The sequence below is a fragment of the Meriones unguiculatus genome, chromosome 2 (genome assembly GCF_030254825.1).
Source record: "Meriones unguiculatus strain TT.TT164.6M chromosome 2, Bangor_MerUng_6.1, whole genome shotgun sequence".
NCBI classification, from domain to species: Eukaryota; Metazoa; Chordata; class Mammalia; order Rodentia; family Muridae; genus Meriones; species Meriones unguiculatus.
Window position 1 is genome coordinate 118,346,881 of NC_083350.1, and position 27,618 is coordinate 118,374,498.

General features: G+C 36.7%; 1 protein-coding gene across 8 annotated transcripts in view; it reads right to left on the bottom strand.

The window, feature by feature from the left end:
- Nav3 (neuron navigator 3) overlaps positions 1-27,618 on the bottom strand; it is a 560,089-nt gene that overhangs the window by 286,828 nt on the left and 245,643 nt on the right. The window contains exon 1 of one of the 8 annotated variants that reach the window (XM_060378031.1): positions 26,722-27,017. The exons of the other annotated variants lie outside the window; for them this stretch is intronic. The gene's annotated coding sequence lies outside the window, so the exon portion shown is untranslated. Of the gene's footprint in view, positions 1-26,721; positions 27,018-27,618 lie in introns of those variants that run through there. 8 annotated transcript variants of the gene reach the window in all.

Sequence of the window (27,618 nt, forward strand, 5' to 3'; positions counted from 1 at the left end):
GAATGAATGTGAGTATACAAGTTCACATACATATACATGGAAACGTCATCACAGAACTCAGGTAACTTCCTACCTTATGTCCTTGAGAGGTGGTCTTAACACTGAACTAGTGGCTCTCCCCCCCCCCTTTTTTTCTGGTTTAGGCTCAAAAAGTTTTGTTAGCAAGCTCTTGGGAGTTACCTGTCTCTGTTTCCCAAAGCTTGGGTGCCTGGTGAGCATGGCCACACCTGTTTTACAGAGGTGCTGAGGGACTTAACTCAAGTCCCCATGTTTACCAATCAAGTTAACTTTCAGGTCCCTCTTCTTTTCCTTAAAGGAGCTAACATATATTACTTACTTTTTACCAGAAATAACCAACTCATTGAAGTAAGCAAGTAATGGTTAATAATTTATAGTTTTCTCATATTCATATCAAAATCTATAGCTCATGACTAATAATGCTGAAATGAAATCTGGAGGTCTTCTGTGAATTTAGGGAAATCTTCGGTCATAACTTGAGTACTTTCCATTACCAGGAATACAGACATGAAGCATGTATTTACTCTTCTCATATGAATAGTCTGGCTAGGATTTTAGGCTTTCTTATGGATCCTGGTAAATAATTTCTTCTTCAATGTATGTTATAAACAACACAAGTTTGGATAATTTTTTGTTCTTTTCTTATTAATTATTTATTATAATTTATTCACTTTGTATCCTGGCTGTGGCCCTCTCCCTTAGCTCCTCCAATCCCTCCCTCCTTATTTTTTAGTAGCTATAATTTAATTGTGAGAACTTTTAAAATTCCATTTTAAATATTATAAAGTTTTAATTATTTCTCATGACAACCTGTGCATACCAGCCTCCTTATGATAATAATCTGATAAAAATTATAACTGCAGAAAAAAAACTCTAGGGCACATCATGTTGAAAAAAACTCTTGTACAAGCCAACTGCCTTAAATACATGAAACCGACCAAAAGTGATTGGATGGCTTAGCTTTTCAAGGCATCTGTTAGATGATCAGAGCAGCCATCATCCTACAAGGATATTGATCGCAGAGGAACAGAGGTGAGAGAATGGCAAGGGAATGAGTGACTCACTCTCAGAAGGGAGGATGAAAGATGTGAAGAGGGAGCCAAGCCCTAGAAATGAACAGTTCTCTCTCAGGCTGGACAGTGGTGGGAGGGGGAGTGCAATGAGTTACAGAGTAGAGTCTTACAGGCATATCTAAGGAGAACTGCTGCTGAGATCATGCCCAAGACTTTTAGGCTTCAGTTTCACTGGCAAGTGTTTGGTAAACTGCTAGTTCTTCTGTGATTTATATGACACAATATATTATATTAAGTCACTTTAACTTAGGTAGTTACTGATTCAAAAAAAGTATGTTACAAGCCACAAATAAGAGGACTGGAAATTTGCTAAAGTATATGGAAAAAAAAATAATCTGGACTCTGGAATAAGAGAAGCATGGTTATCACTGGCCCAAACAGACTATATGCACTTATATAGCAAAAATATAAATAACGAGATATAAAGCCAGACATTTTATAGGCTATGTTGAGTTCCCATACTATGTGAAAACAATGCCAACCACAGTAAAATCATATTGCATCACAGCCCACATACAAATGACGATACCTAAAGCATTGGCAAAATGCACATTTGACTGACATTCTGGTGTGTACCATTAGCAAAACACTTAAGACAGCAGATACCAGAGAGTTCTAAATGTTTCCTGGTGAACACTACATCAACAGGGAGTTCTGCTTAAGAAATGGGCTAATCTTGCCTAAGAGAAGAAAGGGTGAATAAATTTGACTACTCATAGGCTGCTTTGGAGAACGATCTTGTGTCTAAATCATGTTTCATATTAGAATATTGGAGAAGATCCATTCCTTTACAACAATTTTATGAAAAATTATTGGCTTGAAGCTCTTGTCAGGAGATCTTAGGAGGATTCCCCACAAAGTGTACAGAAGACTGAGAAACACATTTTTAATATATCCAGCTGACACCTATTACACAGTACTTACACTGAAAGAAATTGCCTCTGTACTTTAAATTCTAATTTTATATCGACACTTATGGAAGCTCTCCTTATTCAAAATGAAGCAGGTCAACTACTGCATGGGGCTCTGCAGAAGTAACAACAGCAAACAGACATTATTGCTATATATAAAAAAAAGGAGGGCAAGAACTAAAGATACTTTTTACAGCCCCAGAGAAGGCTAATTGCATATTCATGCACGGAATTTGTATTATTGTATAGTCATGCTTCATAACTTAAAACTAAAGAAATGAAAATAATTAAGTAGCTAAATTCTGAGGCAGTTCATTCATCAAACATACCCCACTGAAAACTAAAATTTGATTTAATTATAAATTAATTAAATGAGTTTATAGAGCAAAACCTTATAATGTTAACAAAGAGCATATCTCAATGCAGAGTAATAATTTCTAGAATTTGTTTTCCTTACTTTCCCCACTTACTGGCTTTGGCTTCAGTTTTGAAATCTGACAGCCATGGAAAAGGAATAATAACAACTTAATGTATTTATGCAGAGATGATTTATAATAGCTATTAATTACACCTTGGAAAAGGTCATAGATGCCTATGAGCTAGATGGTAACCAGGACATGCTTTTTTATGTCAGTCTGGTGACTAGTATATTTTTCTTCCTTAAACATATGAATCTTACCCTAAAAATAATTTTAAGAAGATCTCAAAGTTATCATTCAATCAAGAACTCTAATAACACCAATCCTAAATGAGGTAAATGCTGGTGAAGATGTTACTTTATTTCATGTTTGAAATACTTATGAAGCAGCATGAGGTTAGCATGACATAAGTTCAGCATAATATGGATAAAAGAAGATCAAAAGAATGTCCACTGAGCAGCCTTTAGTTTATTGATATACTTGTATTTTCCTCATGTTGTCTAGCATTTTAGTGAGTGCACATGTATTTGTCAACATTTTCTTTGAAAGTAAAACAGATAGACAGACACACACACACATACACACACACACACGTAAGAGGAGGAGAGGGAAGAGACAGAGGCAAAGAGAAGAGAGGAAAGAGAGAGACAGAGAGAAACAAAAATAGAAACATATGGACTAGAGATATAGAAATATCTGCAAAGTAACAGTATTAGTATATATAATCTGGAATCTGATAAATCACCAGATCTGGTGATACACTCCAACCATGTATAAGAAATAGAATAACCGACAGCACCTGTTGCAGCCAAAAGACAGAAGATGAAAGCCTCAGACAGAGCAAGCAGACAGGCAGGCAGGCAGACAGTCTCTCCTTATTGGGACATTTCTTTGGAAAGGAAGCCTTCAGTTAATTTTCTAAGCACCACCCATAATAGGGTAGGGTGAACTGGCTTAGTCAGTCTACTAGTTCAAATGGCAATTTCATACGCGCATACTTTTATGTATACATTTAGTATAGGATTAAAATCTCCTGACACACAGGAAAGGATGCTTAGAAAAAAAAATCAATAAACCATACAAAATTTAGATGTCAGTTTTTCCCACTAGATAAAACATAGGAAGATTTAGAAGGGTTGGAAGTTACTCTAAGAATAAAGCAATTAGTTGTTATGCCCTAAAGTTTATGTTGAAGAAATTTATCAATACCCATTGATAAGACACAGGGGTTCACCTGGGCACAGGTGTAAATTACTGAAAAGAACACTGGTCCTATTCTCATGTGCTCACGCGCGTGCACATACATACACACACATACATCGCACCTCTAGAGAATAAAAATAAAAACCTATTAAGCCCTAGAATATTCAAGGATTCAGTCAATATGTAATCCAGACAGCATTCTTATTGCACATACATCATTCTCCATCAATGTAAGACTTAGTCTATTAAGACACTCATTTATCCATTTTAAGACCTAAAGAAGCTAAACACTGAGGACCATAGGGAGAATGTTTAAATCATATTCAGAATGGCAAGCAGGACAGACATCAGAAGCGGTGGAAGAGAGGAAAGAGGATGGGAGCTACTATAGAGGGATCTCTGAAAGGCTCCACCGTACAGGGGGTGAAAACAGATGCTGAGACTCAGAGCCAAACTTTGTGCAGAGCATAGGGAGTCTTATGGAATAAGATAGGGGAGGGAGGGATGGAAGGATATGGAGGAGACAGGAGCTAAACAAGGAGACCAACAAAGTTAAAACATTTGAGCCCAGGAGGTCCTGCAGAGACTGATACATCGACCAAGGACTATGCATGGAGAGGATCTAGACACCTTGCTTAGATGGAGCCAGTTGGCAGCTCTGTCTCCATGTGGATCTTCGAGTAAGGGGAGCAGGAACTGCCTCTGTCATGAACTCGGTTGCCTGCTCTTTGGTCACTTGCCCTTGGTGATGCGGCCTTACCAGTCCACAGTGGAAGAGGATCTAGGGAGTCCTTCTGAGATTTGACAAGGAATGGGCAGATGGCAAAGAAGGAGAACTCCCCCTTTCAGTGGACTAAGTAAAAGAGATGGGGGGAAGAGGGAGGGAAGTTGGGTCTGGGAGAAGTTGAGGGAGGGGGTCTTCAATCAGAATTTATCATGAATACCTTATAAAAAATTAAAATTAAAAAAAGGTACTCATCTAGGATCAGACATCGGGGGAATGACTTCCCCTATCAGTGGACTAGGGAAGAGAGATAAGGGAGGAAGTGGGAGGAAGGGTGAGACTGGGAAGAGATGAGGGAGGGGATACAACTGGTATACAAATTGAATAGTTAAGAAGAAGAAGAAAAAGAAAGAAGAAAGGAAGAAAGAAAGAAAGAGAGAGGAAGAGAGAGAGAGGAAGAGACAGAGAGAAAGAAAGAAAGAAAGAAAGAAAGAAAGAAAGAAAGAAAGAAAGAAAGAAAGAAAGAAAGAAAGACATCAGATAATTCCAGCAGGAATTAAATACAATTGGAACATAATATTTGGGAGTCATATCTTTTTTAATGTTATATGTAACAAATTATTGTATAAAATAATCAGCTCTTGCAGAGACTGAACAGAAAGTATACAAAGTCTCTAAGTTATATAAAGTCTCTAAGTTCTTGACAAAGCTAAGGGTGAACACACATCTAATTATATCACTGTATTAAAACACCTCAAGCACCCTAAGAATTAATTAGCAAAGAAAATAATTAAATAATCTTTGTGTTTTTGATGTGCTTTATTACATAATGATAATTATAAGCCTCAAAAGGTTTCAATATCTTTTAAATAACTGGAAGCTGAGACAATCAAAGTATAGTCACAGATTAACTATTTTTAAAATTTATGTACAAAAAGGAATTAATGCTCAACTAAAAGGAGACTTGATGGTGTTCAATCAGAGGACTGACCTCGTGCAGGAGCAAATTGATACCCTATGGCAAATTGCTCAACTTGGCTGTCAATGAAAATATGCTGGACTTTGAGTCACTAGCATATAACATGAGAATTTTTCCTGTGCTGCAAATCTGTCTAAACAATTGTCGAGCTATATTTTAGGTAATTGGACTGGAGAATTCGATACTATGATGGAGCAGCTGAGAGTGGCCATTGTCACAGTAAATTCTGCCAGAGTGGACGCAGGACTAGCCACAGGATTATCATCATGGATTGCTGCAGCCATGAATCATCTGAAGGAATGGGCGGGCATGGGAGCGTTAGCAGGCCTTCTGGTGTTGGTCTCCTTGGTTTGCCTGTGGTATATATGCAAGATTAGAGTCTCACAACAGTGTGATGCAGCCATGATCATTCAGGCCTTTACAGCCATTGAAGCAGGACATTCGCCCCAAGCATGGTTGGATACCATAAAAAGCTAAAATGTTACACTCAGGATGCGAGGCTAAACACTGCACTCAGGGTCAGCCGCTTTCGACCCAGAGAAGAGCATGTCCGGTTGCATGCGGGTTGATACCCCAGGTCCCGCCTCTGAGAAAAAGGTATCAGACGGGTCTGATGCTCTTTGGGTGGATGACACCTAAATGAACATCAGTACAAAGTCCCAATTTATTTCTAATATCAGAGATCAGACCTCTACTCTTGCCTGATGCGTCTAAAACAAAAAGGGGGAACTGTAGAGAGCTGCGGAATGCTGTGCCTTAAAGATGGAGCTGGTTTCCGCCTTCCACCTTCCCGATGGTGAGTGCTCTCTGTCACGAACAATTCCACATTTGGCTAAGGCTGAGGATCTGGCTTGCTTCCATGTATGTGGACCTATCTGCATTGCCCATGTGGCACGCCTGGGTTGGCTACCCAGAGGCTATTTAAGCTGTGGGCTGGCTTTCCCCAGGGTCAGATGATTGTTAAGGTTCCTGAATAAACTGCATTGAAAAAAAAAAATTTATAATGATGTCAATTTGTTATTTTGTTGAACATTGCTTCTATTATTTCTCTGGCCTTAATTGTTTTGGTCAAATAAAATATTTTTCTCTTAAATTATATTATTTTCAGATAAATTAATTCACATGTAGTAAATGAATCTAAAACTCTAAAATGATAAATTATTGTTGTAGAAAAATATTTTATCCTTTAATTAAGAATAAAATGTAATATTATGTTAAAATGAGAGTTTGTTAGAAGTTGAGTACAACAGGACCTGAATTCAGTTTTCATCACCACACAGGTCTCACACAGATACACACACACAGAGCAATGTACATACAATTCCTTAGTGAATCTATCTAATTATTATCTAAATATGTATCTCAAAATATAAAGAGAAATATTAACATAATTATTCTATTCATCTTTTACCAGTTATTACTGAATTTCTATTATCTTGAGTGTTTGCTAAATGCTAATATTGTCTGAATAGATGAAGTCATCATGAAGCTTGGAATGCCATAGACTCATAAAGGATCACACAGTCATATGAATATAAACAACTTTAAGTGTAAACACTGATGGCCCTAAATATTCCAAGTTGAATTCTTATATTGGATATTATTTCTGAATTTACTAAATAATGCAAAGACTACCCAGAATATATTTTTCTCTAAAAAACCTTTAGTTTCCTATGATGTACAAGATACATCGGTTGCAATACACATCATAAATCTATCTATATAGAGAGAGGTAGATACAGGTAACAGAGATAGAGATAGATGTAGAAACTGAAATCAACTGAGGGATCTGGTCTTATTTATAATTACCAAAGAGTATAATTCATTGGAGTGACAGAATTCTCCAGAGCATTAAATTATCTTATTGATCCCCGTATCACTCCATACCAGCCTCTATAACTGAATTTCTTCAATGAATTTACTCATGATGAGTCACCATTATGAGTGATTCCTACACTTTACAGAGTAAGTTATTCTCTAAGGCAAGAACAGCGTTTGTCCTATTGGCACCGAATGCTACACCTGGAAACTACTATATGTTTGGTTAGTGAGCATATCAAACTTCTGTCACATTCTCTTAGTCTCTAGAAAGATGCTCCTTTCCCAAGATGCTCCTTTCCCCAAGAGCTTAGAATCTATTCTATTGCTATGCGCAAACAACAGGAAAAACTCATATAAAGGCATTTATGATTATGATGACTCAATCAAATAATAGAGCTATAAATTATGGTCAAGAGCAGCACCAGTTTGGAACCACAATTATACAAGTCATCTCAGGCCAGTAATAATTTACTGCTAGGCACTGTTTTAGGTGTTTATTTAAGAAGAAATACTTTCAAGGTATCTTAAAATATGGAAAGATAAGGGAGATGATACTAAGTGCCCATCAGGTTTAGGTGCACTATACCCCAAGCAGGAGTCTGAGGGAAAAATATGAGATGCATGCAAGAAGAGCTCAATCGGGAGGTCCACTGAGTTAAGACTCAACAGATGTAAACTATGCTCAAGACCAGCAAGAGATACTTTTACAGTAAACTATATGCATTAATATATGAAATCCGGGCCCTATCTGTGAAGGGTTAGCACACGACAAAAGAGATGAACAGTGTCCACTTACTGCAACATATGAAATGTAAGATATAGAGGCAAAAGACTGCAGTCTTCGCGGGGGGAAGGTTGGGAAGTTTTAAGGAGTCAGAGGAAATTTTTACCCATGAAGGAGCTGGCTATGTGAGAAAAAAGCCATCTGATGCTATTACAGAAGAGTGATGAGTCTGAAAATGAGAGTGGTGCTCTCCTAGCATTTTGTCTGCCCTGCTGTGCAGCTGGAATTTCCCTGGTGCCTGAGAGCATTGGCACTGATGCAGTACAGTGAGATTTATGTTTCTCGAGTAGTAGCTGAAGACCACTTGAGAAGATGTAAGACAGTATAGAGACCATTGTTCCTTAACAAGATACCTTTAGAATGTCAAGATGAAGTTAATGATTGAAACAAGACAAGTGATACCAGATGAGGCGAATGATGTAAAAATAACATTTAAGATGTGAAGTAGAACCTGGTGACTGCTTTGATTTCAGAAACATAGGAGGGGTAATTATGCCCATGTATAAACAGTAGTAATTTTTACTGAAAGAGGATTGTCAAAAATGTCAACTATCTGTTTAAAGAAAATGTTATTTAATGGAAAGATTTAGATCGTCCCATTACTAAGAAATGTGAGAAATCAAATGGAACTCTGAGTAAGACTTGTTTTGGATTTAAAATAATCTTTTTTAATATAATTTTTTATTCATTACAATTTATTAATTTTGGATCTCAGCTCTAGCCTCCACCCTCATCCCCTCCCAATCCCACCTTCTCTCCCTCATCTCCTCTCATGCCCCTTGCCCAGTCCACTGGTAGGGAGGTCCTCCTCCCCTTCCATCTGACTCTGGTCTGACTTGTACAGCCACTTTAAAAATAAATCTGGCACTTTCTAAGAAAATTAGGAATAGCGCTACCTCAAGATCCAGCTATAGCACTCCTAGGGATATATCCAAAGATGCTCAAGTACACAACAAGGACATTTGCTCAACCATATTTGTAGCAGCTTTATTCATAATAGCCAGAATCTGGAAACAACCCAGGTGTCCCTAAACTAAAAATAATCTTAAGCAACAGGGAGTAAAAATTGACTATTTTGCTTTAGAAAAGTGACAACTTCAATTTAAGGTAAGAGACCACTAAAAAGAAAAACTCAGCCCAGGAAATAGATATAGGAAACAAAAATGGATGCCAGAAGTCTTTTGTGGTGTAAGAGATGAGAATTTTTTAAAATATATTATTTTATTAAAAAAAAAACAGTTCCTCTGGGACTGTCACACCCATGAGCAGTAACAGGTGCATGTGAACTGCCAACGCTACTTTTATTTTTATGTTTTATTGTAGGACACATCAGATGCATGTATTGAGTACTCAGACTAACAAACGATCCTAGCTACACTTTTCTATACCACTATATTCCAGTTTTTATAAAGACAAGAGACAAAATATCCAATTAACATGAAGAAAAACAAAGAAGCAAAACAGCACAGCAATCTTTGCAAAGGGCCTTGTCGTCTCAGATTTCAGACTGGCCGTGTAAAACACCAGACAACTGAATTTTAAGGGCCTCTAAGATGATGTGAAATAAGTCAGAAAATTAATCCCATATCCGCAGAATAAAACTGAATTGTTTCCCCTAGCTCGTAGATTCATAATCTTGTCTCCAGAAAGAAAAAAGCAAGTCATAAAATTCTTTATCTTAAAATAAATGACCGACATTTTGGCACAATATTTCTAATAAAGGAGATTCTAGAATTGTTCCATCCATCACTGTCCAGGCCTCCTCATCATGTGATTTCATCTGTAATGTAATTCCTGTAGCTTTTCTTTTCTCTCTATTAAATTAGCAGAAATCTGAGAATTATTGAATAAATAAGCAATCAGAGCTAGTATTTATCAATAATTGGCTCTGTGTCTGTTTCAGATTAAAAAAAAATAAACTATGGCCCTTTGTCATGTGAACAAAGTGGCCTAAGGAGCCAGGTTGATACCATTGAGTCCACTAACAACAATTATGAAAGTTTCTGTTCAATACCAAACCTACCTGACATGGTACTATTAGTTTTAGTTTAAATTTTAGAAGATCGAATAGATGAGATTTTAAGTTTTCAAATGCAATTTTCTGCCTTTTAATAAGAAAATGGCAGCAAAAATTAATCACATTTCTTTTTCTAGGAAAGATTTCTCCCCAGAATTTTATTGCTGATTAAACTTCCTAAAACTGTTGCTGTTGAAAGAGAAATAGAAAAAACAAGACCATAACTGTAAGTCATGACGAACAACAAAATGATAAACAATGCAATGGAGAACAGCTTTTCCGGAATAAAAATGCTGTTTTGTGAAAACCTTCAGGAGAAAGAAAAATGAATTCTATAATGAAAATGTACTAGCTTGTGTGCTTGTACAATCTGCCCCTGCAAATCAGTGTCTTTGAAGAAAAGACTAAGTATAATTTCAAATGATTTTGAATGACTTGTTTGCTCATAATACTGATGGATAGCTAAATATGGTTTTCATTCTTATTTCAATGTAGTGTCTGACCAGGATACTAACTTTTTTCCAAATACTTGGAGATTGAAGAGTTTACCTCCAATAACAACGTAACCATTAGACTATGACTGTGAGATTGAACAATGTATGGCTACCTCCTCCAGTCAAAAAAAAATCTATACTGTAGAATGAAAACCTTCAGGCCAGCTCCTAAATTCAAAATGAAATAATATATAATGAAAATTCCTTTACAAAGGTTATATTCATGATAAATTTATATACTCTCTTATTTCAAAATTACTAGGTGGGTTGCCTGAAGAAAATATGAAAGAGTATGTTGACATTCTACCTTGAATATAATTATAAACTCTCTATTGTTTGGCAGAATGAGTTGAGACAGCATCACTTAATCGCATAATTCCACAGGCCTCCATCCATATTTCAGGATCTATGAAACTGTACAGTCTTGGTGATGCTACAATAAAGCTATGAGTGGACACACTTAAATTATTTTGCCTGCAGTGTTTACCCTTTTCTATTCAATATGCTAACTAAATGCATTCAGAAAGATCCATTTTCCAGGCCATAAGTGAAGAATTACATCTTTCCTGAAAGTTATCTACTACAGATAAGCTATTTGTCAGAGAAAGTTATCATACATTGGGCTTCATAGTGTCTCTTTCCCAAATAAGAACAATATACAATAAACAAATTTGTGCAACTCAGTATGTCTTCACTATTTGAAGATGGAGGTTTCGTATCTATTTTAATAAGGCTTCATTGGGAATTTGATAGGCCTAAGGCTCCTGTTTAATCTAGGCTACTGTTGAACCTTAAAAGAAAGAAGCAATAATGACAACTACTAATAGTTTTTAAACATTTAAGATGGACACATGTGAAACAAAACAAAATAATACAACAAAAACAAAACCCATGATCACAGAACATCCCCATATGGTAAAGAGAGTTTCCACAATGTATGTATCAATACAAAAACTGAGAATCATGAATTTAGGCCATTTGTCCTAGCACCTGCTAGTAAATTGGTTAGCATTTGAATTCTTATCTGTGGGATTTAATTGTCAACTATTTTGTACTACTGACTTGTAGAAAAATTGAGTTTTACTCAACTTGACAAAGCACTTTTTAATGATTCAAAACTGGCAGAAAGAGACTGATTCATAAGCTAGCAAACTCTATTAAGTACATGTCATAACAAGGTACATCTACATGAAAATCACTTTTACATTTGTAATTTCTATATGTATAGCTTCATTTATGTCAAATGTCATTTTGTTTCTTGTTTTGACATGAATTCAGGGAATGTTGAGTGTGTACCACATAGAAACATCTTTAGTTACCTAACTTCTCTATAACTCTATAACTTTATTGCTTCCTAAAGGTGTTCTCAACATTCCTAATTCTGCAACCCTCGTGTTATGGTGACCCCAATCGTAAAACTATTTCCTTACTGTAATTTTACAGCTGTTATGAATCATAATGTAAACATCTCTGTTTTCCAATAGTTGACCTCCCCTCAAGGGGGTTGCAATCCACAGGTTAAGAACCACTGATGTACAGTGTTAGCCTAGACATTTCCTAGGGTAACTTACTTAACCTAGAATAAACTGCAATTCTAAAAGCAATTAAAATAACTTTCACTGCATCAGCTGTGTTTGGTGGCATGAACTCGTAACTCTGAGACACTTCTCCTTATATTTAGACCTGCTCCCATCTTGAGTGAGAATAAAAATAAAGGAGCAGTTGTCTGAAACAAATGGTATGCCGGCAGCAGACGTAAATAAACTGAACTGGGGTCTAAAGCTGTAAAGTTCCTTCTTTTTGTAAACACCTTCCTGGGCTGGCATGAAGTTCCGCAGAGATAAAACCATGCATGCATAATTAACAGACCCTGCTCTCTACCCCCAAAGACCTGAACATTAAATTTAAAGCAAATTTTTGAAAAGTCCTAAGTTTACAGGAAGTTGAAAAACGAACAACCACACAAACAAAAACCTGGTACAAATAAAGAGATCCCAGGCGATCAGCACCTGCTTGGCCCTGTTATTTTCTGATGTTGGTATATTGGCCTTGTTATAGTTAGGTATAGTCAGCGGTGGCGCACTGGTAATCCAACTCTACCTTTCATCCAGATTTTCTTAATGTTTGATTAGTATTCCTGGTCACATGTTCTACGATCATTTAGTAAGTCTCAGTTTGGATTTCCCATTTGTCAAGATTTTCTGAAGTCATCAAATGAACACAGTTATGGAGCAAACCAGGTACAAGGCATACGCAATGCACTCCTTGCTCCTGAGGCACCCCAGTTTTGAATGCTGCTCACTTAAAGTGGAGGGACATATATGTGTGTATATGTTATAAACATGACATCCGTAACAACTCACACGTAGAGTGAATGCATAAAATCACCCCAGATTCTGCCCTATTACTGAAGTTGCCATTATATGATTATTAACAGTTTTCAAGTTGTTTCCTTCAGAAAAAGACCAAAGAAAAGCATGTGCACACACACAAACACACACACACACACACACACACACACACACAGTCCCTGCTTCACTGTGGCTGACTCCTCTAGATGGCCTAGAGTGAAGTTTCCTCATTATAATGCTACATTTATACATAGAGGATTGTATGTCCTGGGCCCTGCAATAGTATTGAAGGATGGTCTCTGCAATGCAATGTTCTCAGCTCTGAAAATTCACCAGGGAGAGAGAGAAGTGAAAACAGTTCTTGTTTTGTTTTTTTTTTTGTTTTTTGTTTTTGTTTGTTTGTTTGTTTGTTTTTTAATGATATTAGTGCTCTAATTAGGAAGTTAAATTATTATTAAATACATTAGCAAATACTGTGAATAAGAGTGGTCCTCTGAGAGGCTCTATCCAGCAGTACCTCAAAACAGATGCTGAGAGACTCACAGCCAAATATTGGGAGTCTTGGGGAATAGTGGGAGGAAAGAGAAAAGGACCCAGAAGTGACAGGAGCTCCACAAAAAGACCAACAGAGCCACCTAACCAGGGCCCAGAGGTGTTTCCTGAGCCTGAAGCATCAACCAAGGACCATGCTTGAACTGTACCTAGGCCTACTACAAAGATGTAGCAGTTGGGCAGCTTAGGCTTCAAGTGTGTTCTCTAGGAAGGAAAGTGGGGACTGCATAGGACACAGATTCACTTGCTAGCTTTTAGATCACTTTCTTCTGGTAGGACTGCCTTGCCAGGCCACAGGGGAAGAGGACATGCTCAGTCCTGATGTGACTTGATGAGCTGGGGTGGATGGGAAAGGGAGCTCCTCTTTTCTGAGGAAAAGGGGGAGGGGGAAAGAAGAGAGGGTAAGACCTGGAAGGGAGGAGGAAAGGGCGACAATGATGTAAAGAGAATAAAATAAATGAGGAAAAATAAAGTAGGATAAATAGGGTGGCATGGTTCTATAAAAAATTGTATAATCAGAAAATATCAGGAGTGTTAGTGAAAGAGCCCGATAAGGCGTATAAAATCCTTCAGGTGAGGGTTAAGGAGGAACAGGAAGAATGGATGTGCTAATGACCTCTTGCACAGACTGTTCAATAACAGAACTTGCATATTTATAGTCATTTGGAGGTTTGAAAGTAAAGAAGTTTTCTGTAAAGTATGTTCAAACAAAAACACACACACACACAGCCAAACATGATCTGTGAATCAATATCTTACAGCTAAATTCATTAATTAACTAGCTATTTAAATTACTTGGTTTGATCTCCAGCACTTTGCTCTTTACTTGAGAAGGGTTGAGAGGCAGAAATTGGGGATCAGGGCAATGTCCAACTCTCTCCTCATGTTGTCCTTATTTTATAGCGAATGGGGATCCATTCCTTTAATCTAACTAGAAAAGACAGAGTTAGGCCTCACAGAGCTGCTGTGCGTGAAGTAGAGGCGTTTCCACTAGCAGTGTTCTGAGGGCAAGTGCAAATTTAAGGGAAAACTGACTCTACAGACTCGTTTCACAGTGTTAAATTAAAACACGCATGTCTCCAAAGGCATACTTGTATAACTAGTTACATAACTTAATTATTATAAAAGTGAAACTATTCAGATAATCCCCACTAAACACTTCCTCCTTAATATCTCTGGGCCCATAACAAACAGCACTCAAGTTCCTCCAGTGAGGTCTTTGCCCTGCTGCTGTTCCCCAGTGGGTCCGATTTTACTTACTCAACTACTTCCTCTTCTATATAAAGTTTGTGCTTGCTAGCCTTTTGTGCCTGTAAGTTCCTTTATAGACAAGAGGGAGTACCTAAAGCAAAGAGGCCTGATTTTCCCTGTAGACATTAGCTACAGAATACTGATGGGAGCCAAGATAACTATACCATTGACAAATAGCTTGTTAAAACACATGAATTTTCTTATACTGGAATAAAGAACAATTTTGCTTCCTCCTTTATTTACCTCAGACATTTTTTTCATTATGGTTGTTAACTTCAAGCAAAGTAACAAAAACCATAAAAGAAGTAAAAGAAAACAACCAAAAAAAAAAAAACCTTTTACTTGCCATGTGCTTTTTCATTCATTCGTTGGAAAATATAGCAATAAGATAGGTATGACCATGCATGATGAACCCTCATTTTAAAGATCAATAATCTAAACCCCAGTCTTGTGTAACCTGCTCCTGAAGAGCATCCAAAGGTAATTATAGCATCTGGATTCATTCTGAGCAATAGTAAAGAAGTATATAACTTATTAATATCACCATTAATAAAAATAATACAAAATAAAATTAGTTCATTATTGTCTATAAGACATTGATCATAAGTTGCAAAATAATGAAATTAAGTTACATTTTTTTTACTATAGTGTCATTTAGCTGTTTATGTCATTGACAACATAAAATGAGTTTTGTAATAACAAAATTTATTCATCATGAGGATGCTTAAGCAATACAATATACAAGATTGAATGAATACATATATGATGTATTCAATCATTCATTACATAGTCAGTAAATGCAGAACATATATATATATATAAGAAGTACATATAAAAACACACATACAAGAAATACATTTTTAGGACAAATAGAACAAAAAACAAAACCCTCACTTTTTTCTACCACCTACAAGGAATGGGTAATGAGAAAGAAAAAAACTCAACAAATAATTGTACTAATAAATTAAAATCATGATAATATCGCTGAATGAAAAGCATATGTTATTGCAGGAGATCATAACACAAAGGAAATTTATGTAGATTTAGGAGGCAAAGGCTGGTAGCTGTGGATAGTGGCCCTGAATAAGTCAACTTTGGGTCAAAATCTGAAAACAAACGAAAGTTAACAGTAGCATGAGAAAAATAAAATGCTAAAAAGTATACTTCAAGTAAGTACTAACAATTATAAATATATATGAAAAGGAAAGGGAGAAAGGAAAGAAAGAAATTGTTAGTGACAATTTATAGAAAAGCTATTTTGAATATATTTATTTTCAAAATAATTTTATGTGATATCATTAAACATTCAAAAAATTTGGCCGAAAGCTCAATTTTCTTATCTGTTAAGAGCTATAGGTTATTATTTCAGTGATGCCTCTTAATACTTAAGTTCTGGCTTAAGTGGTAAGGAAATGTATACAGAGTCAATGTAAAATTAAATCAACCCTCTCCAAAGAAAAGATGTAGTCATATGGCCTCATAGCCTTCAAATGGAGGAGGACTTCCATTCTTAATAAAACAATGTTCCCAGATCATTTTAAACATCTCACACTGACATACTGGGGAAACTTTCCATGGTTTTTATTAAGGACACTTGTCCTTCTAAATAAGGCAGATTTCATTCAAGAGTTGATATGTTTTTTTAAGAACTCTAATTTTAGTTCATAGACAAAAAACATCTAGTTTTCCCTTTACATGGTATTATCCAGGGACCCCCTTACTCAGAATGATGCTTCTGTGTTCTCAAGTTCTTGACAATTTCCAGAGCCTGTAACTTAGTTTCCTATGTAAGGTCTAAAGACAGGAAGAAAATGCCTCAGGTTTGGCTAAAATCATTTCCCCTCTGCTCGGCAATTCCATGAAGCACAGCCTGGGCCGCTAACACAGAGAATACTTGGTGTGAGTGAACTCAACTTTCTGGTTCTCGGCAGTAACTTAATATTTATACATTTTTATAGGAAGTGTTTAAGACCTAGACATGAAACTTGGCTAGAACCTTTCTCTGGAAATTTAACAATGGAAATCAATCAACTAATAGCGCATGCAATGGTCAAGAAGAACAAACTGTTTGGATTTGATCCACCCCTACCATGAGCTACTGCGTATATCAAGGCTACATTCTGGCCATTGGTTCAGTTTGGGTCCTGTGGATAGAAAACAGCCACCTATACATGCTACACAGAGACTCTAATACTGAGCTACACTCCAACACCATCTAGCTAGTTTCTAAATGCTTTCATTAGTCAGGTTCTTACTTGGATTCTCACAGAGTTACTTATGGTTTATCAAGAGAAACAATTTATTTTCTCAATTTGTTTAATTTAATTGAAAAGAAAATGAAATGTGAGAGCTTGTAAAAACTTATCTTGAGGAGTTTTGTTCCTCAATTGAGAGATTCTATTAAGCCATTCTCTGACCTGAGGATGATTTCTTTTCATTTAGCGCTAAGATATTAAAGCTACTCACTGAGTTACTTGAGCAAATTGAGCTATCCCAAACATTCCATATTTCAAAGAAGTGAACATTTAAACCAGTAATTAAATAACACAGTTCTTGTAACTAGCATACTCTTATGTTATCACATCATTTTTATTTATTTTTATATAATTGTAATTAAGTTATAAAAGCTTACCTATTGGAATTGATGTAAATATAAAAAAATGTGTGTGTGTGTGTGTGTGTGTGTGTGTGTATGTGTGTGTATGGAGGTATATACTGCAGTTTTCTGATGCAAAGCAAAGTGGTATCATGAATACAGACACTGGGAGGCCTGTAGAATTGACATGAGCCAGCACTGTGGCAAGAGTTTCCAAAATTGCTTTGTTTTGTCCAATAACATTCAATGAACCTTTAAAACCATTCCGATGAAAACTTCATCCTTGGGTAGCCAACCCCAAATCCCCAATAGAATGTGCAACGAATTTTATTTTTTTTAATCACGTAATTCCTTTACCAACCATGATTCATTCATATTTTACCTGTGGTAGGTAGGTGACTGCCACTCAACATTAATAACTGTTAGTATTATTTTCTATTGAAGATTTGAAATATTTTTAGGGAAAGTTAACATGTATTCTGCTTTCCTTCCATTGTTAGAATGTATTTGGAAGATGAATGTTTCAGAAATATTAACATATCTTATATGCCATCAGGTTGAGAAGACCCCAGACCATGTGAGATCAGGACATAACACTCCTAGAGATGGCTCCTGTCTGTCTGTCTGTTTGTTTGTTTCACATAAGTATATTGATTACCCACCATGTATAAAATACAGACTTAAAAAATATTTGAAAACGTGAAATTTCTTTCTAAGCAGCCACTAAACAAACTTTCAAATGACTAAATACAAATAAAAGAAAATAAGGAAGAAACCAGATGTATTTTATTGTACTCAGATGTAAAAGTCTTGCTCAGTCATTTTTCATTTGTAAATAAATTATCTTTGAATACTTAGACAAGCCTATTGATTAGATTTCCCTGTATTTCATTCTTTCCTATCATACATGAAATTAATACTATTTATTGCTACCAACAGCAATAAAAGGATGGGTCATAAGAGTTAAACACATATTGATGAAGACACCATCTGTTTTAAGAATAGTCAAATTTCAAACACTCTCATAGAAAATGCATTTGTAATGATATGCGATTAGACAACAATAGTTCTATTTTGTTTCTTGAAAAGAGACTTTCTTTTTTTAATTTTTAATTTAACTTTTATTAATTACATTTTATTCCTTTTGTATCCCCCCATAAGCCCCTCCCTCCTCCCCTCCCGGTTCCACCCTCCCCCCCTTTCTGCATGCATGCCTCTCCCCAAATCCACTGATAGAGGAGGTCCTCCTCTCCTTCTTTCTGATCTTTTTTTTTTTTTTTTTTTTTTTTTTCTTCTCAATGCAGCTTATTCAGGAACCTTGAACAATCTTCTGACCCCGGGAAAAGCCAGCCCACAGCTTAAAATTGTGATAATGATACTTGCTTTTTTGCCCAATGCCGGAATGCTAGTGAATTTAGGTATGCCCTGGTTACTCGCATGCCTTGCTGGGTGCCTGTGCCCATTGATGCCCCTCACGCTATGACTCTCTTCAGACAGAAAAGGGATCTTGGAATTACAGCCACCATTGTTACTGCCATCTCATTGGCGGCTGTTGGAGCTACCACCGCGGCATTAACCATGAGTCATAGTATGCAGACTGCTCAGACCCTAAATAGTCTTTTAGCCAAGGTAGCTCATGCTTTAGATGTAGAAAAAGGAATTAATGCTCAACTAAAAGGAGACTTGATGGTGTTCAATCAGAGGATTGACCTCGTGCAGGAGCAAATTGATACCCTATGGCAAATTGCTCAACTTGGCTGTCAATGGAAGTATGCTGGACTTTGTGTCACTAGCATACAATATGAGAATTTTTCCCGTGCTGCAAATCTGTCTAAACAATTGTCTAGCTATATTTTAGGTAATTGGACTGAAGAATTCGATACTATGATGGAGCAGCTGAGAGTGGCCATTGTCACAGTAAATTCTACCAGAGTGGACACAGGACTAGCCACAGGATTATCATCATGGATTGCTGCAGCCATGAATCATCTGAAGGAATGGGCAGGCATGGGAGCGTTAGCAGGCCTTCTGGTGTTGGTCTCCTTGGTTTGCCTGTGGTGTATATGCAAGATTAGAGTCTCACAACAGCGTAATACAGCCATGATCATTCAGGCCTTTACAGCCATTGAAGCAGGACAGTCTCCCCAAGCATGGTTGGCTACCATAAAAAGCTAAAATGTTACACTCAGGATGCGAGGCTAAACACTGCACTCAGGGTCAGCCGCTTTCGACCCAGAGAAGAGCATGTCTGATTGCGTGCGGGTTGATGCCCCAGGTCCCGCCTCTGAGAAAAAGGTATTGGATGGGTCTGATGCTCTTTGGGTGGATGACACCTAAATTAACATTGGTACAAAGTCCCAATTTATTTCTAACATCAGAGATCAGACCTCTACTCTTGCCTGATGCGTCTAAAACAAAAAGGGGGAACTGTAGAGAGCTGTGTAATGCAGCGCCTTAAAGATGGAGCTGGTTTCCGCCTTCCACCTTCCCGATGGTGAGTGCTCTCTGTCACAAACAACTCCATATTTGGCTAAGGCTGAGGATCTGGCTTGCTTCCATGTATGTGGACCTATCTGCATTGCCCACGAGGCACGCTGGGGTTGGCTACCCAGAGGCTATTTTAAGCTGTGGGAAAAGAGACTTTCAAGAGTATCATGACAGACATTGTGCTGCAAAGGAAAAAGTCTATTCTTTTTCTTGTCCAATAAAGTGTTTCACATGTCAGTTTTTCTCTCAACTCTAAGTAAAAGCACTATAAAATAGAGTAATGACAGTGAGTTCATTATGAACAACAAAACAGCTTTGAACATCACTGGGAAACTTTTATTTAATTATTTCTCCGTACAAAAAACACTAATGTAAATAAACACATCTGGGTTCCTTCACCAACTATTAACATCTTGTCTAACCTTATCATTTGTTGACAATAAAATTACCTCATAGGTTTGCTAATTTAATGTCCATAAAAATAAATCATAAAAGGCACCAAATACAGAAGGCTAACATTGCAGAACAGCAAATGTTCTAACTACATGTAGGTCTGTCCTTAGGCTAACTTATTCATTCATTATAATAGACGTTTATTGAATAATAATGCTGTGGAAGGCATTAGACATATTTTTCCTAGGGTCAAAGCAAACAATGCAGGTAAGTTTTCTTTTTTGGTGCACACACCTGCTTTTTAATGCAGAGAATTATGAAAGAAGGGGAAGTTAGTAAGACCTGGAGAGGACAGGAGCTCCACAAGGAGAGCAACAGAACCAAAATATCTGGGCACAGGGGTCTTTTCTGAGATTCATACTCCAACCAAGGACTATTCATGGATATAACCTAGAACCCTTGCTCAGATGTAGCCCATGGCAGTTCGGTCTCCAAGTGGGTTTCCTAGTAAGGGGAACAGGGACTGTCTCTGACATTAATTCAGTGGTTGGTTCTTTGACCACTGGGAGGAGCAGCCTTGCCAGACCACAGAGGAAGACATTGCAGCCAGTCCTGATGGAACCTGATAGGCTAGGGTCAGGTGGAAGGGGAAGAGGACCTCTCCTAACAGTGGACTTGGAGAGAGGCATGAGAGGAGATGAGGGAGGGAGGGTGGGTTTGGGAAAGAATGAGAGAGGGGGTTACAGCTGGGATACAAAGAGAATAAGATGTAATTAATGTAAATAAATAAAAATTTAAATAAAAAGCAGAGAATTATAGATTGATACATACCGTGTGGGAAGAATAAAGGTCTGATGGTTAGAATATGAATGGAAATTTATAAAGGAAAGGGTGGGCCAGCTCAACTAGAATACAGACCTGAGAAGAATTTTCTTCTGCAGAGATGAGTGAGCCCCAACAGTTTCTATAAATTTTGTTTCCTTAGTGTTACGGTTATGATCTGGTTTGTTTCCAGTGTTTCATGTGTTGGAAGTCTGGTCTCTAGCATGTTGGCCCAGAAGGGAGTATAGAACTTATAATAACTGGAGTCTAGTGAGAGTCTTCAGAAGGTATAATTGGATCCAAGCTGCTCTCAAATTCCTACTTAGAGATGTGTTCGTTTTGTTATGACACCTACTTATTCAAGATACCACCTACCAGCATACTCTTCCAAGTAGCCAAGTCAATGGGCCCATTTGCTATCTGACTTTCATTCTCCAAAACTGTGATCTGAATAAACTTTATTTCTTTAGAAAGTAAGCAACACCTGGCACTTTACTACACTATCTCAAAATATTCTAGCACACTAAAACATTTTTAAATTATGCCTTCCTGTATCAAAACTCTACATAGGTTATTATATATACTGCCATTTGTATAGCAAAGGACTGCAATCTATCACACCTGAAAAATACATATAATGGCCATATGCCATTGTACATGTGACCCTTTTAAAGGGAGTTAAGATAAGAATTAAATCCAAAGCTGTATCTTTTCAAGGAATTTAATAGATCACACGATCACAGATAATCAAATTTGTAAATCACTGGCCCTTATTGTTGAAATACTGAATAACTGATTAAATTAGAAAATGAAAAGTTGGCTTATTTAGCAGAGGCCTAAAATCGGGGGGGCGGGGAGGCAGGGGTTTTGAAGATATAAGCAGAAGGAACAGGGAGAAAGAAAAGCATAAACCAGATTGAGATGTCCAAAACACTAAAAACAAAATGTGGGTTTACAATGACACCATGTTTAGGAATGCTCAACACTGGGCCCAAAATCTACCACAGTCCTGCCATCACCTCCCACGACTCACGCCATCACCTCTGCACAAGAGATGTGATATCCTGAAAACTAGATTAAATTACTGTTTATAATTTAATGATTATGATGCCAGGCTCTTAAAACAGTTTTGCTTCCTGTTTGGTCTTCTGGCTTGATAACCTTATCACAAAATTAAATGGAACTACGGCTGGCACTGAGGCAGAACATGCATGCTCCAGACTCTGGCTTCATGTCCAGCTCCACAAAAACAAAGCAAAACAAACCAAAAACCTCATCAAGCAGACAGACCCACTATGAGCAAATTACAGAAGTAACTGCTTCTTTCATGTCTACATTTCCTTGCTTTCAAATGGTTTCCTTATTCTCACTATATCTGTAAATATGTCTCATTGATTTTACAAGCATTGTTCCCAGTGTAAGAAATTTGAACTTTTTCTTTTAATGCAAAATGATACATTACAAGCTATAGAAACTTTGCCATACACATCTACGTTAAACGCTTCCAGGAATCGTAAGATGTGAAGTTGAAACGGGAGGCCCATCAAGAGACATACCATAACGTTAGAGATCCCTCACAAAACTGTCAAGATGACTTTCTTTCCTATATTTTAGGACAAATGTAGTTGAGACCTTTGGAAAAACGGCAAACGGCTGCCCATCAAAGGGAGGCCACAAGGAAGGAAACAAGGACTGTGTAACACCAGTTTTCAGCTGGTACCAGTCACTGACCCCCCAACACGCCGCTGCACCTGTTGAAGGGGACAGAGCTTCTTTACCTTTAATTCAGTGCATATGCTTTAGGACAACAATCCTTAGATCTCTATGTGAACATGTGTACAATTCTATCTATCTATCTATCTATCTATCTATCTATCTATCTATCTATCTGCATTGATCTTTAGTGAAATTACTACTAGTCTACACCCGTGTTTCTTTTCCCTAGATCCAGTTAACTTCATATTCCTACCCCATCCTTTTCAAATATAAGGGCACTGTTTTTGATATGAGTGACTGCAAATAAATTTAATAAGGATCTTTATGAAACTGAATCTTTGAGCATATTTATGAACCTCATCAAGTCCTAAACCAAAGGGTTTGTTTTTGTTTTTACTTTTTTTTTTTTTTTTTATCTAGAAAAATTCAGTCGAGTGTGGTTACATAGAAGGATATTTTACAGGGATGAAGAGGGGGAATGCTTTATCCTGATTTTTTTTTTTAAGATGAGAGAAAGGAAGGTAACCGTCTAAAATTAAGTGTGTTGGTATACTCCTTCATCCTGTCTCCATTCAAATCCTAAAATAATGAGTTGCTTCACCCAGAAACTCCTGCCTGTTTGAAATGGAAACATTAGATAAGCTATTGTTACACTAAAATGATGATGTTAAAGCATGGACTGGTTTCACCAGCAATGAAGTGACACTTCCTTTTAAAGATTTTGTTATTGAGAAATGTAAACTAAACTGGAATATCAATGTTGCCCTAGAATGCCCCTCAGTTATAATCTGGTAAGCTGCTCACTGGTCTTGGCTAGAAAGGACAGCAGAAAGGATTACTGATGCAATGCTTATCCCCTCTTTCATCCCAATTCAGAACAAGCATCAAGCCAAAGAAAACATTTTACTTAACAGATACCATTGACTGGCTACAGTTGGCTTGGTACCCACCACAGATGAACCTTCAACTGTATTACATAAAGTAATACACTTGCTTTACATTACAAAAAGTAGAAAAAGATTTTACTGAGAAGCAAAACTGGTTCAAGTAAAGCAAGATGTCTTATTTTCTTTATCATTAATCTTCAGTTAATTGTAAAATCATATTCAAGTTTCTTCTGGACAGAAAATACTTCAAACACAGTCAATGAAGAATTTTCTAATACATCTGATCCAAAAACATTTAAAAAATATATATTAATGTTATAAAAATATTGAATACCATTGACATGCTCTGTAAATATTCTTCAGAATTTACCCATGACCAGAAACAAGGTCATGTCTGTTCTTCTGGCTAAGTGCTTCCCATGTGAGCATAAGTCAGTGAGGACAGACTTTCAGCACCTGAAAACATGGTAGAAATTTAACAGTAGAAAAATATATTTTTTATTTTAATTTGTGGAATTCCTTGATCTATGATGGTAGATATTTCAAAGCAAGTTTACACAAACACAATTTCCATCAATTGAACAAAGTGACTACACTTCCACCAAATATTCATATGGCAGCATGTGGCTATATCTAATGACTAGGAAAAAACATTCAGACAATATTTCAAAATAATGGAGTCTAAAGAGAATATATGATAACACACAGAAAAGTAAATAGCTTACAGGAAAGCACTTAAGCTTTCAGGAAATTTCACAGCTGCCATAAAGATTTCTGTTTTCTCCATAACCTACCTCCTTCTCAACTCCAATGACAGGACATAAAACAAGCCACAGTTATGTGTCTTGTTGCTGATATAGCAGGCTGTAAATGTCGAGGAGATTTAGCAGGTCACATCTGACTTAGGACTCAGATGTATCTGCTTCATTTTCTTTCACAACACAACACAAAGGCCACTTGCCTTGTTGAAACATTTCATATTCAGAGACACATAAAGACTGGCTTTATTAGGTCAGTTCTTCAGGTTACTTAGCAGATGACCAGAATGTAAATGGCACTTATTTTTCCTAATTTAGTATTGCCCTCATCAATCCTGGTAGATACCGCATGATAACAGAAAGCCTGGAGAAGACATAGAGATATGGATGGGTCTGGTTAGGTAGGAGGAGACTGGAAACTGATACATTATAATACTCTGAACTCACTGGAGGGGTGCAGAATTTATTTTTCTAAGTTCAAAAGGGTCTTAATCGATGATCCTTTAAACGCCATGAGGCTATATGACTATATGTACCTTTATCCCTTTAGATGAGATAAATTCTTGATGACAAATCTGAGTGGAGCTCTCTGTGAAGAATGCTGGCATTCATGACAAACAGCTCTATGATAAAGAATTAATGGGGTTTCCCAAAGTAACATCTGAAATGACCTCTCATTCTGAATGCCTTCTCATACAAACATGTGCCAAATGACTACTGTGTAGGCAAATGATTCACACCCAAAATGATCAAGTTTACACACTCTGTGAAGGCCAGTTTTGAATACCATGTCCTTTATTTCCCTTTTACAGGCCAATTGAAACAGCTTGACTGAAAATCACTGGGATGCTAAGCTCATTGCCATTCAACTTGCAGAAGAAACTGGCAGCAGCACAACCTACTTGGTTTTAGAACCATCCAGAGCTCTATTTAAAAATTTAAACTTGATTTTATGCACTTACATCTGCACCTAATATTCTGACAGGAAAAAAACCAACTTCACTCTACTAGAATGTCAAATGCAGACTTAATATTGTATTTTACTCAAATAAAATAATCCTAATTTATTCTGACCCCAAAGTAATAATATTTTGTTTAATAATTATAATTAATGACCTACAGGACAACATTTAATTTATAAGAAATACAGTGGAATAGCTATAGAAGTCTATATAACTAACAGTTTACTGTTGGAATAGTCACTCTTGTTTGCTTTGGGAAAGCACTATTCTGGGGATGAATCAAATGAGTGAGATATGTCAGTATTTTATTAAATTCCAACAACCCTTTGGCGTGGAACCTCAAATTTTAAGTGATGTAAATGATTAAACTACAAAGCACATGTACATCCACAAATCTGTATATGTATATTTTTACACACAATTTTATATACTGTACATGGCACGTAAAATTTAAATATCAATTGATGCATTTACATGAGATGTATGTGTTTATATGTGCATGTATATAAATGTAATAAAATCTTACTTGTGTGCTTGAATCTTATGCTTCTCAGTGTCTACTTCTTTCTAAGAGGTAATGCTATTTTCTTATACATGCACCATAAAGTCAACTTATACATGTGCAAATGCATGAGAATATAGTTATTTGTGATCATATATAATGTGTTTATTAGAAAGATGAGTTCATACTAACTCCTTTTCCAAAGTACCATAACTAAAGTAACAAACAAACTAAAGTAACAAATCATGAACTCATGTATGACCCACACATTCTTTTTGATTAAGTAGAGAAATACTTTAAATATGCTTTTAAATTAGCTGGAGGAAGATGAATCAATTTATGATGAAATAAAAATTAAGTGAAAAAGAATAATGAACATGGTGGCAGTTTGAGTGGGGGAAGGAAAAGAAACAGACTAGAATTATGATCTAGTCCAGGGTTCAAACTAGAACTGCGATATCTCAATAGTTTTTGAAAAACAATAAGACATCACAAAGGTCACCAGCTAAGCTTTTGCATTGCCCAGAAAACTGTCTGCTGACACACCCACATCTAATTTTCCTAGAGCTTAAAAAATTAGTCTGTGTTAAAACCCCTTGGGGGAACCAAAAACCTTCTCACCGGGTGCTATACATTTTTCTTAGAGAAAAGCCAAAAATTTAAAGATAGGGCTGGTATACTAAAACATCTCTGGAACATGATGGTAATAAGAGTTTCCAACATTTTACAGCATAATTACTAAGGGGACAATTTAGTGACATGACTGAATCCTAAGAAAATTTATCACAGGTTTTAGTAAAATACTTTAAGAATTGCAGGGATTAAAGAAAAATTCAGCAGGACTGTTATTTCAAGCAGTTGGGAGACCAACTTCTACTTCTCATTCTTTGTTAGAGTGACTGAAAGTATATGTTATTTTTAAATGACACATTCATTCATTTACAAATAGTGAAAGGGTCTACGCTTTCTGCAACCGCAGAGAATATAATGAAAAGAAATACCTGTGAGGTGGTGATGCCAGTGAGCTAACAGGAACAGTTTATGAGCTCAGGTTGGGGTAAAGAATCTCGTTTCTCCCTCAGTAGGAAACCACAGCAGAATGGCCCAGAGCAAGTTCTCCGTGAAATGCAGCATATCCAGTTGTGTCCAGCTGTATACTTCAAGAGACTTAGTTCCATTTCATTTGGATTGGGGTTTCAGTAGAGCAACTATTGCTATATGGATACGCATTCTTATGAAGCAGGAATTTCTTTTTATATCTGTTCCTGAGGTTTAACATGAGCAAATTTTTGATTTGTGAGCCTTTGCTCTCCCTGAAGAAAAGTGGTCAGACTGAAGTGAAAGTACAGAGGCTCCCCTCATTCTGCAAGTAGAATTCCCACAGTGCCAAAAAACCACAATGAGATAGTGTAACAAAATATGGCTGTGAGTTTCCATCTGTCTTTGACATATCTGTTTTCTCAGCCATTCTTTTGGTAAATCTCTATTAAAATTGTGCATGTAAATAATTGGAGTTTTAGCTACTACCATGAACATGGTTATGAGCACTGAGAATCTGTGATATAGGGTTCATAATTAACAACACAGTCTTCAGTAAACAGTTCCCAGAACATATGTGTTTTGAGTGAAGTTCTTTATCACATGGAATCCAATCCCCTCTAAGAACCCCTGCCTCCCATTTTCATTTTCTTTTCATGTTTCCCACCTCCCATGAATAGAAAAATCTTCAAGCCATACTCTACAGCTTAAATGACTGCAATGTGCTTTTTACAATGTGGATGATGGATAACTTTTTGAAATGTTATAAGTGATTGTGCTTTATTTCAGAAGCCAGTGCCAGGAGGAAAATCACAGACCAGATTCCTAACTCCCTTGGAGCTTTCCTGTAGAAATGACCC